This window comes from Coregonus clupeaformis, unplaced genomic scaffold (genome assembly GCF_020615455.1).
Source record: "Coregonus clupeaformis isolate EN_2021a unplaced genomic scaffold, ASM2061545v1 scaf0727, whole genome shotgun sequence".
NCBI lineage: Eukaryota > Metazoa > Chordata > Actinopteri > Salmoniformes > Salmonidae > Coregonus > Coregonus clupeaformis.
The window spans coordinates 126,486-140,047 of NW_025534182.1; the positions used below are offsets into that span (position 1 = coordinate 126,486).

At 43.4% G+C, this 13,562-nt stretch overlaps 1 protein-coding gene across 1 annotated transcript in view; it reads right to left on the reverse strand.

The window, feature by feature from the left end:
• LOC121555790 (zinc finger protein 536) overlaps positions 1-13,562 on the reverse strand; it is a 179,285-nt gene that overhangs the window by 124,030 nt on the left and 41,693 nt on the right.

Sequence of the window (13,562 nt, forward strand, 5' to 3'; positions counted from 1 at the left end):
ATGATGTCAAGTGAAATGTAACAAATTCACTGAATGGCGGCGATGTGCAGAGGTCAAGGAAATGCCGCCGAAAAAGGTTAAAGATGAAATAAAAGCCGTGCCTTGCAGCGGGCTGAAAATCTATCCCTCCAAGGCAAGGCCATCGCTGACGCGTGGCAGACAAGATGCTAAATACTGCACGGCACTCTGGGATCTTTCATTTTCATCCGATCAATAAGGGCTTATATTTATCAGGATTCCAAGCAGCTGCCACATCTGACAACCTCCACTTCATTTTCTCACTCCTCCTCCTCACGCTAAATCGGGAACCATCGACCATAAAAGAGACTGAGGCCTCTAGCTTTGCCATTTAACACAATTCCATTAAAGGACCCCCCTTTTTTGGTTAAAGAAACATGCGTTGTCATTATGGTTTTGGCAACAGACCACCACACTCTTCATATGCTCTTTGTTCCCCTATCCCCAACCATACCGCCACAAAGAGAAGACAGAATTTAACCGTTTACACATTAGACCCCTTTTCTAATGTTTGAGATTTATTTAAAATATCCAAATTTGTGAAGTTCCCCTATAGTTCAAAGTATTAAAATGAGAGGAAGATTTGTTAAGGGTATGAGTTAAAATAGCTCAATCTCTAATCATCTGTACGACAATATTTGCTGTGAGGCATTCTAAATAGATTATTGCTGGTCCATCTGTGTCATCATTGATTTATAAGGCATTAAGCCGCTTTGGAAAGGGAGGCCTTCCCACTACAGTAAAAGGGTTCTTCTTTTTGAAATCAGGGGCATGGCAACAGAACAACCCCGGCACTTGTCTGCTCAAGAAACTCTTTCCTTTAAGCGTTGGTGAGAGGGGAAGTAAAAATAGGACGGCTGTATCCGGTTTTGGGAAGTATGAATCTTCTTTTTTTTTTTTTTTACAAAGAGATGGGGAGGAGGGGAGGAAGCGCAAAAAACACACACAAAACACACAAAAACAAGGGACATCATTAACATATGAATACTATATGCAAATGGTTAGGAGAGAGCAGATGTTGGTGCATTTAATTGACCTATATGTGAATTGCATCCAAACCTCTTACTCTGTTACTACGCCCAGTGTACAATATAACTGGATTCAGGGACTGGCACACAGAACAGCAGTGTGAATGGGGAGTAGACAGAGTAAGATACAGTTTGAACGAGAGAGACGGAGAGATGGAGAGAATAGGTGTTTCAAAGGAGAGCAGCGTCTTGACAGGAAGCTGTCAGAGCTGGATGAAACCCAAACACAGCGCCTGGCTGTCACTGTCCCTCTGCTGTCTCGTGTGGATGACATCACTGTGCGACTGTGGAAATTGATCACTTAATGGCCTTTGGAGAGCACTGCCGTCTGTGACATGTTACTGTATGCAGCATTAAGGCCTGGATTACAGCACACTGTCTTTATGGGTAGTCATATTTAGACTTCTCTTTCCTCTCTAATTCTCCCTCCCATTAGCTTCTCCCTCTTTCCCCCCTTTCTGCCGGAAAAAGGAGAGAAGTCACGCATCTTAAGCTGAAATGTTTGCATGGGTGAGCCATGAGAAACACAGATGCTATTTTCATCTAGGCACTGCCTCCTTGCCTCCCTCTCTTTCTCCTGCTTGGGAATGTCATTAAATTGTATTAAATAGCCTTTTGTCCAGAGGGCAAGGACCACCCGATATATGATAATACATTAATGCCCCAGTGTTGCAGCCAGTGAGCTGAGACGATTTTAAGGCAGAGAGCTGGGCGGAACAAGCATGAAGCACCATTGTGTGTGTGTGTGTGTGTGTGTGTGTGTGTGCGCGTGTGTGTATGTCTATACGTGTGCATGTGGCTCTCTAACAACTGTGACACATACTAATAGAAACATACCTAATAAATAACAAGCTTTCAGGGTCTGGCAAGCTGACATTTTATCTGTGAGCAGGACAATTTCATATCTGCGGTGCAGGGAACCAAATTGCATCACACGGAGATGCCAGCGGATTAGCATAAAAATTAACACTTAAATTTCAGCTTATTGCCAACCCCACCCTGCTCCTACTGCCGCACAACAATCAATTCCTCTTATAAATCTGATTAGATTCCATGACGCTTATTATCCTAGTCATGTCCCTACACTGCCTTCCAAGGCTCCAAGACTATTTGTTTAAATAGAATGAAGGAGCTGATAAATCTATAGGTGTGCCTCTCATGCACACACATGCCACCTCTCCCCCACACTCTCTCTCCCTCCATCTTTCTCTCTCACACTCTCTCTCTCTCTCTCATAGTTAGTCTGATTTGCAGATCACCAACGGTGTGGAAAAATAGGGAGTGAAATCAATCTTGACGGATACGCTGTACCACTGTAAAACGTAGCTGATGTCCAGATTGTTCTGAAACAAAGGAAAAACTAGTTCATGCATTTCTAAAAAATAAGTTAACACTTTGTATGGCCTCCAATGTTCTGAGCTTGTTTATAAATGATGGTCCAGAGGCCATCTTTGCTTGGTCTCCCCCTTTGACTACCTCCCTCCAATGACAACTAAATCTATGAACTTTCCCGACCCTCTCATGACCTTCCATCTCATGAATGATGTTGCTGTTTTCTAAATTGCTTGTCCTTTTTGAGATTCTTTATGTAATGAATAGCGCTATAAAAGTTGAAAATAATATTATTGTTATTATAAAATGTTAATCCAATGACAACGTTTTTGGTCTTTTTCTTCTTTTGACCAACCCTAAAGTATGCCTTTTCAGTAATTCATCAAGTGTACAGCTACTTCCAATGGTCTTCATGTTTATCTAGGGGGGAATTGGAGCAAAGAAAACCATCTCATGTTGGAAAGCTTAATACTGTTGCAATGAAATATTTGTCAATATAGTACTTTAGAAAACATTGCACAAATATGTAGTAAAAGCAGAACGCACGTTGGGTGGCTTGCTAGGCAGAGAGACGGGGCTCACTTTTGTTTAGACAAATGGCATTTCATCGCATCCAGATGTCTTTAAGCACCATCCCTGCACTCCAAGATGTACGCAAAATGTATACAAATATTTATTCCTAACTGCATTCCCCCTCCATGCTTAAGAGTGTCAAGGTCCCCTCCACTCCCCAGACTATAGCTCGTGTTAAGGTGAATTACCGTTCAGATCCAGGGCTTTAAGACTGGAGGTTGAAACGTGATTAAGAGGAGACAGAGTTCCTGTGTTGTGTTGTGTATGCCTGCTCTGGGCCTGCTGGCTGTGAACAGGAGAGACGTTTTATCCTCTCATGGGTTGAAAATTCCACGTCGGTGTGACGCCGCGTCACATTGTAGGCCACGCGCCTGAGGAGATCTGGGACAGAGGTATGCCAAGGCTGAGTCAGGCATTACAAAATAACACTAGTATTTAGGCCCCGATTTGATGCCCAAACTGCTCTACGACACAGTGGAGCAAAGACGAAAAAACGAAGGAGAGAGAGAGGGAGAGAGGGAGGAATATGAAACAGAGGGAGTAAAAGAGAGAGAGTGAATGTCTGATGTTGTAAGTGGATAACAACAGCCCCTGCTATGCAGCAGCGGAGGCGCAGAATAATTTCAACCAGCTAACCCCCCTCACCCTCTAGCCACCCCTCTATTCTTATGTTAACACAGCTAAAGAGGAGTGGGCCACCCAGCAGTAGAAACTTAAGTCCATGCTTCAGGAAAAATAATCTATTTCTCTCCAACGCCTAATGTAACTTTACTCACTTACACCGTCCATAAGAGCAAACTCCAGCAATACCAATACATTTACTGTGCCTTTAAAGCATATTACCTTTCACAGAGTTTAAGAATAATAAACGGGGTGCTTAGCTGGGCTATTTTCTCTCAGTAATGCCACACAATGGTGGGGGAAGAATTTGAAAGTCTTTAAATTCAGAGTAAACACTGCTCTCTTTGTTGATTGTACAGTCTTTAGTTTTTTTTGTTGATCTTTTTTTCTCCTTCAGAGCCTGTTGTTTTTTCTCCAAACAATACATCCCCTCTCACATCTGAGGTACACACCTCACTGACATTTTATAGGTTAAACCCTGTTGAATGGAGAGTCATACTTTATACCGGCGGTTTATTTTTACGGGCATGTGTAATTAAGGCAGCATGTCCTATCTCTCAGCCATCTATGCCAAGGCCTTTATTTAAACAACTTTATTGTGAAATGTTTGCGTTCTCAGCATTCAGCGAGGCCCACACACAGATTATTATTTCATACTTCTCCAGGACTTTTTGAAGAGTTTACGCTTAGAGCGGTTATTGTTTTTGATTACAGCAGTCTCTTAAGACTCGAAGCGACCGGCTAAAAAACATGTTTACAGAATCTGGGTGTGAACCTGAAGGCCTTACCCAGGCCAAATGTACATTCTCCATATGATTTATGGACCTCAGATTAAACTATTTATGTCCACGCACGGCTGTTTAAATTCACTGCTTGGGGCTTTTTAAGAGTGCACGTGCATGTTTGCATTCCCACTGTGTTTAATGGAATTTGATGGAAAGATTGACTGATTACACTTCATCAGAAGTGATTAAAAAATAATAGTAGACTCAGCAAATGCTTATTATCATCTTATTGGAGTAGTGATATCTAATATCATCCATATAAAAAGCTGTTTCCAGTATCCCCCAACACACACAGACACACACATAGACACACACGCACACACACACACACACACACACAACACACACACACACACACACACACACACACACACACACACACACACACTGCAAACTTGCATATCCACAAACCAAAAACACACATCAAGGTTGTCTGGCCTACAAGGCTGGGTGGGTCACTGTGTGTCTGGCTGTAGATTCTAATAGGGTGGCTTTGGGGGGAGATTGGCAGTCTCTGTGTGGTTTCAGGATCAGGCTGAAAGTAAAACACTAGACAGGATCAGATGTCGGAGCAGATGTATTTTAATGGTGTCTTCTGATGAGTGATGCTCAGTACACCACCATGCACAATTTAAGTGTGACACATCACAGTTAGTCAGGTGGTGGTAGAGCACAGGGCACATGCAAACAGCTTCCAGTCAAAGAGGCTTGCTTTTAACACTTACACATACAGCACCTTTCACACCTTTGATGTTCCGTACTATTCTGCTCCCATGTTTAGAAATAAACAGCAAAGGATGCCGACAATCAAGGATGGGAATATGGTGGACTGGTCACACTCCAGCAGTCACATGTCCTGTACTCTACGGCAGGCCACACATTTGTTAAAAGCCGCCATGCAGACAGTAACTTTATAAAACGAAATTCAAAAGGTTCTGTTAAATGTGCATCCTTATTTATCCTGTGTAAGAAAAATCAGCTTGCCCCTCAAATAAAAGATTAACACAATCCCATATATGAATGCTGGTAAAAGGCTTTGGGCGTAAGCATGCTTTTCCATTCTTCTTTTTCATTCTCTGTTCCTAACAGAAATCTCTCTGCCGCCGTTCCCCTTGTAACCCATAGCAGTCCCATAGGAGTTGGCCTGGGACATGCCCTGTTCTCTATGATAACCACAGGGTGAGTATCTCCTATGAATCGCTGGCCATCTAAGGGCTCGGGGCTATGCTGTGGTGTGCAGATGGGACTTCTGAAGCATGGGTTTGATGTCTTTTGATTAAGAAAAGGAAATGATTTCACTTTTAAGACCTGCTCTGCTATACAACCACCCAACCTTGCTAGTCGCTTCATTACTGTTCTGAGTTTAGGTGTTCTTTTCTCTTTTCTCTGTCTGCATATTTACTAAGACCCAGCTATATGACTGGCCTGTTAATGACTGGGTTAGAAAGCTACTATGAGCTCATTTTTCATACTCTCGCTACTATCCTAATAGTGTATACTGTATATCAGAGGTTGACTAGCTACATTTGAGTAGTTTAAATAAAGCTGAAAAAACGTTCTCAGTACTAACTCCATCTGTTTAATAGCTTGACTTGTGCTTAAGGGCAGATGAGTGCCAGGCAGTCTGACCTGAGGCTTGTTAAGGGAACTAACAGAGTGGATTGCGGCTCCATGATGCACAGACACAGACACACCAGTCATCTATAAACTCGCCAGAGAGGGAGACCCCAGTCTCTCCAGTCACATTAGGAAACCGCTCAGCAATGTGTTTGCACTTGTGCTACAAATCATGCTATTCCCACATTGCATTGGAGTTGAGTTCTAGGATAACGGTGTGTGTGTGTGTCTGCAAACAATCTGTATAACCTGCACAGACCCTGGCCCTGCCTGGGAGCAAGGCAAAGCCCATGTGAGAGACTTGTTCTGCAGCACATAGGCTGTCTCTCTCTCTGTCACTTTCCTCACAAGTCCTCAGACCATTATCCCCACACTTTCATACATTGGAAAATCCACACACGCATACGCACGCACGCACACACACACGCACACACACACACACACAGCCTTTTACCACAACCTGCCCGACAACACTATGCTAATGTGGTCTACCCCGACAACAGATCGAAGGCATCCTACCAGATCTTGGCTTTAGTGTTTAGCCTTGTATATCCCGCTCCCCACAATGCATGTGCTGTTGAAGCCTCACAGCATATGGAGTCAGGGCAGACATTTCTTTACCTCAGACAAAGGGAAACAGATCGAACAGCCCACCTGGCCGCCGCCAAGTAAGCACTTCTCGGACCGAGACGAGAGCGCTGAAACTGGAACCACTCCGCAGGGTCATGTCCCCAGCACACATGGATCAAACGTCCGTTCATCTTCAAGTACAGGACACAGAGGGAAAACTGTTTTGGTTGAAAATATCATCTTGGGGCAAGTCCCAAAAATACATAAAATAATGTAATGGTAAAATACAGGCAGCTATATTACAGATCATTCTGATGTCAAATAGAGAACATTGGTTGCTGACCATTGAAGACCTGGGACGGCATGGTTTATGGTACACACACACACACACACACACACACACACACACACACACACACACACACACACACACACACACTGTGCACGCCACCCAGAGCACTATCGATCGCACCTGGCTCCGACACACTCTCATCGGTGTCATTCAAACCCTCTCAATTTTTATCACCAGTTCAACACTAGATCCAGTCCCTCCACTGGGCCACACATGGACACGCACAAACACACACACACACACACACACACGCACACACACACACACACACACACACACACACACACACACACACACACACACACACACACACACACACACACACACGCAATGCACTTGCTGTAAGCAAGGTTAGACTGCACAACCAACCAGACAGAACACAACAGGCACACAGACAGACTCATACAATACATCTCATCCCATGGCTTTTATAAAAGCCCACCAACTCACCCCTGTTCAGCTTGACCTTGCTCAGTGATATTCATTACATCATTAAGTTACCTCTTCATTAACTTTTCATTATTTATGGAGGCTTTGGGGAGGGGAGTCTTTATCAAATAGTATCTTTTGTTGAGGCAGCTCCCCCTGAGAACCAGCCTGGTATCTTTCTCTCACTGTCAACAGGAGTATCAGCCATGAGCCCTGTCATCTCATACCTCAAAAATACTGCTCTCTTCAGACTGAGGGCAGCTACTGAGGCTTACAAACAGAGGGCGTGTCCTCTACAAAATAGTCACAGGGATTCTAGCATAGCTTTATAGCCACAACGTATAGTCATCAGTTATCTTTTTTCCCACTCCTATCTTTTACCCTTCATTGATTTAATATATTTCTATTACAATGTCAAATTGCTGTACTATAACCTCTGACTCATCCAAACATCTCCGTACAGAACACATAAACATATTTGTGTTTTTCTAGCCTTACATGAGCACCATTCTGTTCCAAAGCGTTCGTGGCGATCTGTCATTAGCGATACATCGGCCCGAACATAGCCACAGATTGCGTTTAAAAAAGTTCTGGCCACCGACCATTTAGCATCACCAGCCAATTATAAATGGCAAATCACAATACGCAGATTTTTTCTCCCCTCCTAACAGCAGACCCTGGCAAGCTCCATGGCTTCTCTTGAATAATGTGGTGATAGCCCTTTGTGCTAGGAGCTGCCCAGCCATTTGTTATTTCACACAATGAGCTGTGAGAGAGAGAGGGAAGATTAGGGGTCTGGATGGTACAGTGACCTGAAGACCCTCTGTACCAAAAGAGCCAGTCCCAACAGACTACAGTAATGCAGCCCTATACTGTAGTCAGGCTAGTGAGCTCCCTCTCAATCTCCAGACCGTCTAAAGATCATTTGTCAATTACAGGAGGCTAATGCATCGGGAGGCGAGAATCCCACTGAAATAAAGGGAGAAAAAAAAGCGGGAAAAAAAATCTCTTGAGAAACGCTCACACGCTAATAATATAACTTAAACATGCTGAGAGAGAGCATTATGCGCAAATGGAAATCAAAAAAGAAAAACACTGTAATTTAAACTGGGGCAGGGCTGGAATGGGTTTATCTTACAAATGGTAATCTCTTTCTCTCGCTCTCTCTCTCTCTCTCTGCTTCTTTTGAGTAGGAAGACCACTGTAATATTATCATGGAAAGAGCATTCACTATGAGATGGGTCTCTGCCCAGTCAAAAGGAGATCTATGTTTTGTGATGAAAGTGTTAAAAGGTGACATTGAAGCCTTGGTAATGGTTGTAGAAATCTTTTCTGGGGTACTATGGCAGCCAGGATTTCCAACACACAAAGGTACAGTCTCTGAGGTAAATCACATCTCCACAATAGCACTTCTCCCCTGGCCTTTAAAATATACCTAATCTGCTACATCACAAGGCACTCCACAGATTAAGAAATCACACCTACCGCCTCAAAAAGTGAACATTATAAAATGTACAGAAACATTTCCAAAATAGCTACCAGAACAAACTGCTCTGTCTATGAGATAGACGTCATGGTAAATAACATTCAAGGTCGCGGACCATTATTCTGAAGATAATTAAATAAAACAATACAATTTTGTAAACCTGTGTATTTATCTTCAGTGGAGCTTGAGTTATAAATAATGTGCAACATTTCAAGGCATAGCAGAAACCTCAGAGAGACAATAGATGAACACAAACAAAAACACACACACACACACACACACACACACACCAAGGCCCAGTCAGTCTGACGTTATCTTGTAAGACTTGTGTTTCCGGCAGCTGCATTGCTGAAAAGAGGTGTGCTGATATATTCTAATCACTTTTTTTAGCCTGGGTGATTATCGTATCAAATGGGCTGTGGCGTGATTGGTTGTTTTAACCGAGAATTGCTCAGTAGAACAGAATGTTACTGTCCTCCTTTAAGATCTCTGTGTCCCCTCCCCACTAGCAGAATAATCACCAGAGTGGAAGGAAATCTAGAATAACTTTGTTTCACTTTGTTCAGTTGTTGCTTATTTTGTCCTTCTTTTAAGAACGTTTCCTGGTTTGAGAAAGGCTGCGTAAAGGTGGGCATATCTGAAATGTTTCCTGATTGTAATTGTCAATTTGAGGTTATAAAGAGTCTGGCTAACCCAGGTATGACCCAGCTAGTGTTAGAAGTCTTCTTAACTTAAATGACATAATTGTGTGAGAGAGATCCTATCACTCTCAGCCCCTTTCCAGCTGTCCTGCTCCATTTACATCCCTCTCCCCTCCATCTCCTCTTTAAGAGACTAAAGCGGTGCACACACTCCACTCCAAGGATTACAAACACACACTCATTCTCTCTCAATCCCTCTCATGTCTTCACAATTCTCAGTCATCCCAAGACATAAGCCATCGGAATATTGGAAAGTTGTGCCGAGTTCAGATTGGATCTGTGTAGCGATGGCAGAATACATCATCCGACAGCCCCGCTAAGCTCCGTCTGAAATAGTTGTGTCTGCCGCACAGCATTACTGTCACGCTTCTCTGAGATGGAGCGCACTACTCTGTTTCTCCCCTGTTAGGCTGCACCTTCAGGGAATACACTGAGACACCTAGGGCAGGCCCCACCGAAGAGCTGAGTCCTACACCACAGCCACACAGTCACAGCCACACAACAGCAACCAGAGAGAGAGAGAGAGAGAGAGAGAGAGAGAGAGGGAGGGAGGGAGGGAGAGAGGAGGGAGAGAGAGAGAGAGAGAGAGAGAGAGAGAGAGAGAGAGAGGGAGAGAGAGAGAGAGAGAGAGAGAGAGAGAGAGAGAGAGAGAGAGAGAGAGAGAGAGAGAGAGAGAGAGAGAGAGAGAGAGAGAGAGAGAGAGAGAGAGAGAGAGAGAGAGAGAGAGAGAGAGAGAGAGAGAGCAAAAGAGTCTGCTCAAGAGCGGGAAATTCCTCCATAGGCAATTGGATTAGTTAATGATAACACATCACCTCAACACTCCGTTCTTCATTACTGTATATCCTCCAGCTAGAGCTCATGCATCATGCATGTGATGACTGAAGTTGCGGGTTACATCTAAGTCTATGTTACCAGACTGTATACGTCAGCAAAATGTACATGTACCTGTTCTGTACACTACTGTATGTGGGTGTGGGATAAATCAATATGGTATTGAGTTGAACTTAACTTAGCCATGTCCTAGGACCTCACACATGCCTTACACAATACCCTGTAATCAAAGACTGCAGCCTTAACTGGATAAGAGTGTCTGCTAAATGACGAAAATGTAAATGTTGAGAGGGATCCCTGCCAGAGACAGGAGGGTAGGGGGTGGAGGGGGTAGACCCCCGGACCCTAGAGATGAGGTGTCACATGCGCTCCATCACAGAGCCCCTTTATTAGCCGAGGCGTGGGTCTTACCCTCACTGTCATCTTCAAATATGGCCAACACCTGCTCATGGGTGCGCAACACAATCACACAGAGCCTGCAAATAATTCATTTAGAGTTTGGGTAATTGCAACAAAAACATGATATCTGGACGTGTCACATCCATTTCTCAGGCCCCAACTGAGATTAATTTGAAACAGTTTCCCATAGATGGACTTTCATCTTTTTTTGCTCTGAAAGCTGTGTAGTTTTTTTTTTTATAACACACAGATAATGGATGGGGCCATGTATCGCGAGATCTTGGCCAACAACCTCCTTCCCTCAGTAAGAGCATTGAAGATGGGTCGTGGCTGGGTCTTCCAGCATGACAACGACCCGAAACACACAGCCAGGGCAACTAAGGAGTGGCTCCGTAAGAAGCATCACAAGGTCCTGGAGTGGCCTAGCCAGTCTCCAGACCTGAACCCAATAGAAAATCTTTGGAGGGAGCTGAAAGTCTGTATTGCCCAGTGACAGCCCCGAAACCTGAAGGATCTGGAGAAGGTCTGTATGGAGGAGTGGGCCAAAATCCCTGCTGCAGTGTGTGCAAACCTGGTCAAGACCTACAGGAAACATATGATCTCTGTAATTGCAAACAAAGGTTTCTGTACCAAATATAAAGTTCTGCTTTTTGGATGTATCAAATACATATGTCATGCAATAAAATGCAAACAATGTGATTTTCTGGATTTTTGTTTTAGATTCCGTCTCTCACAATTGAAGTTTACCTATGATAAAAATGACAGACCTCTACATGCTTTGTAAGTAGGAAAACCTGCAAAATCGGCAGTGTATCAAATACTTGTTCTCCCCACTGTATGCAGACGGTTATTTGCTTAAGAGGGACAACTGACAGAAAGTATTTATCCTTCTATCTCGCCTCATACCACTCTCGCTTCAGATTCCACATGTCTAAGATATATGCTGGTTCCGGTGCCAGCATCTATGCCACGAATAATATAAATGAGCAATGCAATAAGATTTGCAACGCTGCCACAATCAGCCCTGAATGCATAAGCAAATCAGCCGCCTTCTCTCACCCACCCATGCCAGTGTTGCTTTTTACTCAGTATCATAATGATCCCTCTATGCATCTAGCTCCGAGACTCAAGCACTGCTAATAATGCATGGCACTTTTTATATGCCATTGTGCCTGTTGATGTTCCTCATCACTGAACCCTGCATGACTGGTGCTACAATTACATGTGTGTGTGTGTGTGTGTGTGTGTGTGTGTGTGTGTGTGTGTGTGTGTGTGTGTGTGTGTGTGTGTGTGTGTGTGTGTGTGTGTGTGTGTGTGTGTGTGTGCGTGTCCGTGTGCATGTGCTTGTGCGCGTGAATGTAAATGTGCTGCATACTTTCTGTGTATGTCCATGTATGTGTGTGGTGTATGCTCTGATCGAGATTAGTTTGAATGGTTAGGAGGGAACAGATGTCAGCGCATGTCGACTGCCAGGAAGACTGAACAAAGCCAATCACATTCATTCCCTTCCTGTCCAAATGCAGTAAAAGAGGGGACCTGAAAAACAACCAATGGCATTAACTGTGAGCATGCCATCCCACTCCATCCCGCACCGTGTATAAACCAGCACATGCTGCCCGCCTGCCTGGCACACAGAGGGACACGTCCATCTCATTCAGGATAAATCGCTTAAATGATTAGAGATGTGGAGGAGTGTAGAGGCAAGATACAAAATGGCGTCTGAATATTATCTACCCTCAATGATAGCTTAATCATTCATGAGATAGTATCTCAAGCCATTTAGTGATAGAACCTATACCCAACAGGTCTTTTTCACACATAAAAATTATAATCTCAAATGCAAACTATCTTCTGACATAACGATCAGTTTCTGTAAGTTGTCTGATTTAAACTGCTATGTTTAGTAATGCTCCATGTTTAACAAAATCTGTTTACCACTATCAACATGCACATAGGCATACGTACGCACGGTGGGCATTTCCATATGCTTGGATTGGAGTGTAAACCTAATTCAGGTGACAAACAAGCATCTTAATTATTTTGGAAGAAAATGAGTCATGCAGAAAATCATATTCACCAGATGAGAATGAAGAGGAAACTGAGGAGGACAACAGAAGTGTATCTATGCCACGTTGTTTGACCTCTGACACACACAGCACTAAGAACCCGAGGGAAAGACAAGTGAAAACAATAGCACCCACACTTATTGGGGTATATTGGGATACTACATAATCAGTTGATAATCCAATGTCCTTGATAATCAGTTTCAGAAAAAGAACACGGATCCTGTCTTTGATAAGAAAGAAACAAATGCATTAGACCATTAACAGACGTTCTGTGACGGACATCTCATGGAACGTAGATAATAACTGTTTTTCCGACAACTGGAGTGGTATTCTTTCTATTCCTTTTACTAAGGTCCTTGACACTATGGCTTCCAGGGCTTTTTGAGTCTTCCGAAATGTTTCCCCTTGATCAGGTTTCTGAATGGTTATCATGATATACATTATGACACCCCTCTTCTGCATCAAAGGAGATACGCCTCTACAAACAGGCGCTTAATTTCATTCTATCAGACCAACAGCCAGTGTATCATACAATAATTCGGCAGTCACCATGTTAACCCCTTACCATACATTGGTTTGGTTTATTTATATGTCTGCAGATATACTGTATCTACCTGCTCTATAGAGGCCAAATGAGTTTGGGATTTAGATACTCTGAGCTATGTACTAAATTGGGATGGAAAGAGATTGAAAGTATAAAAGGTAAGAGAGAGAGAGAGAGAGAGAGAGAGAGAGAGAGAGAGAGAGAGAGAGA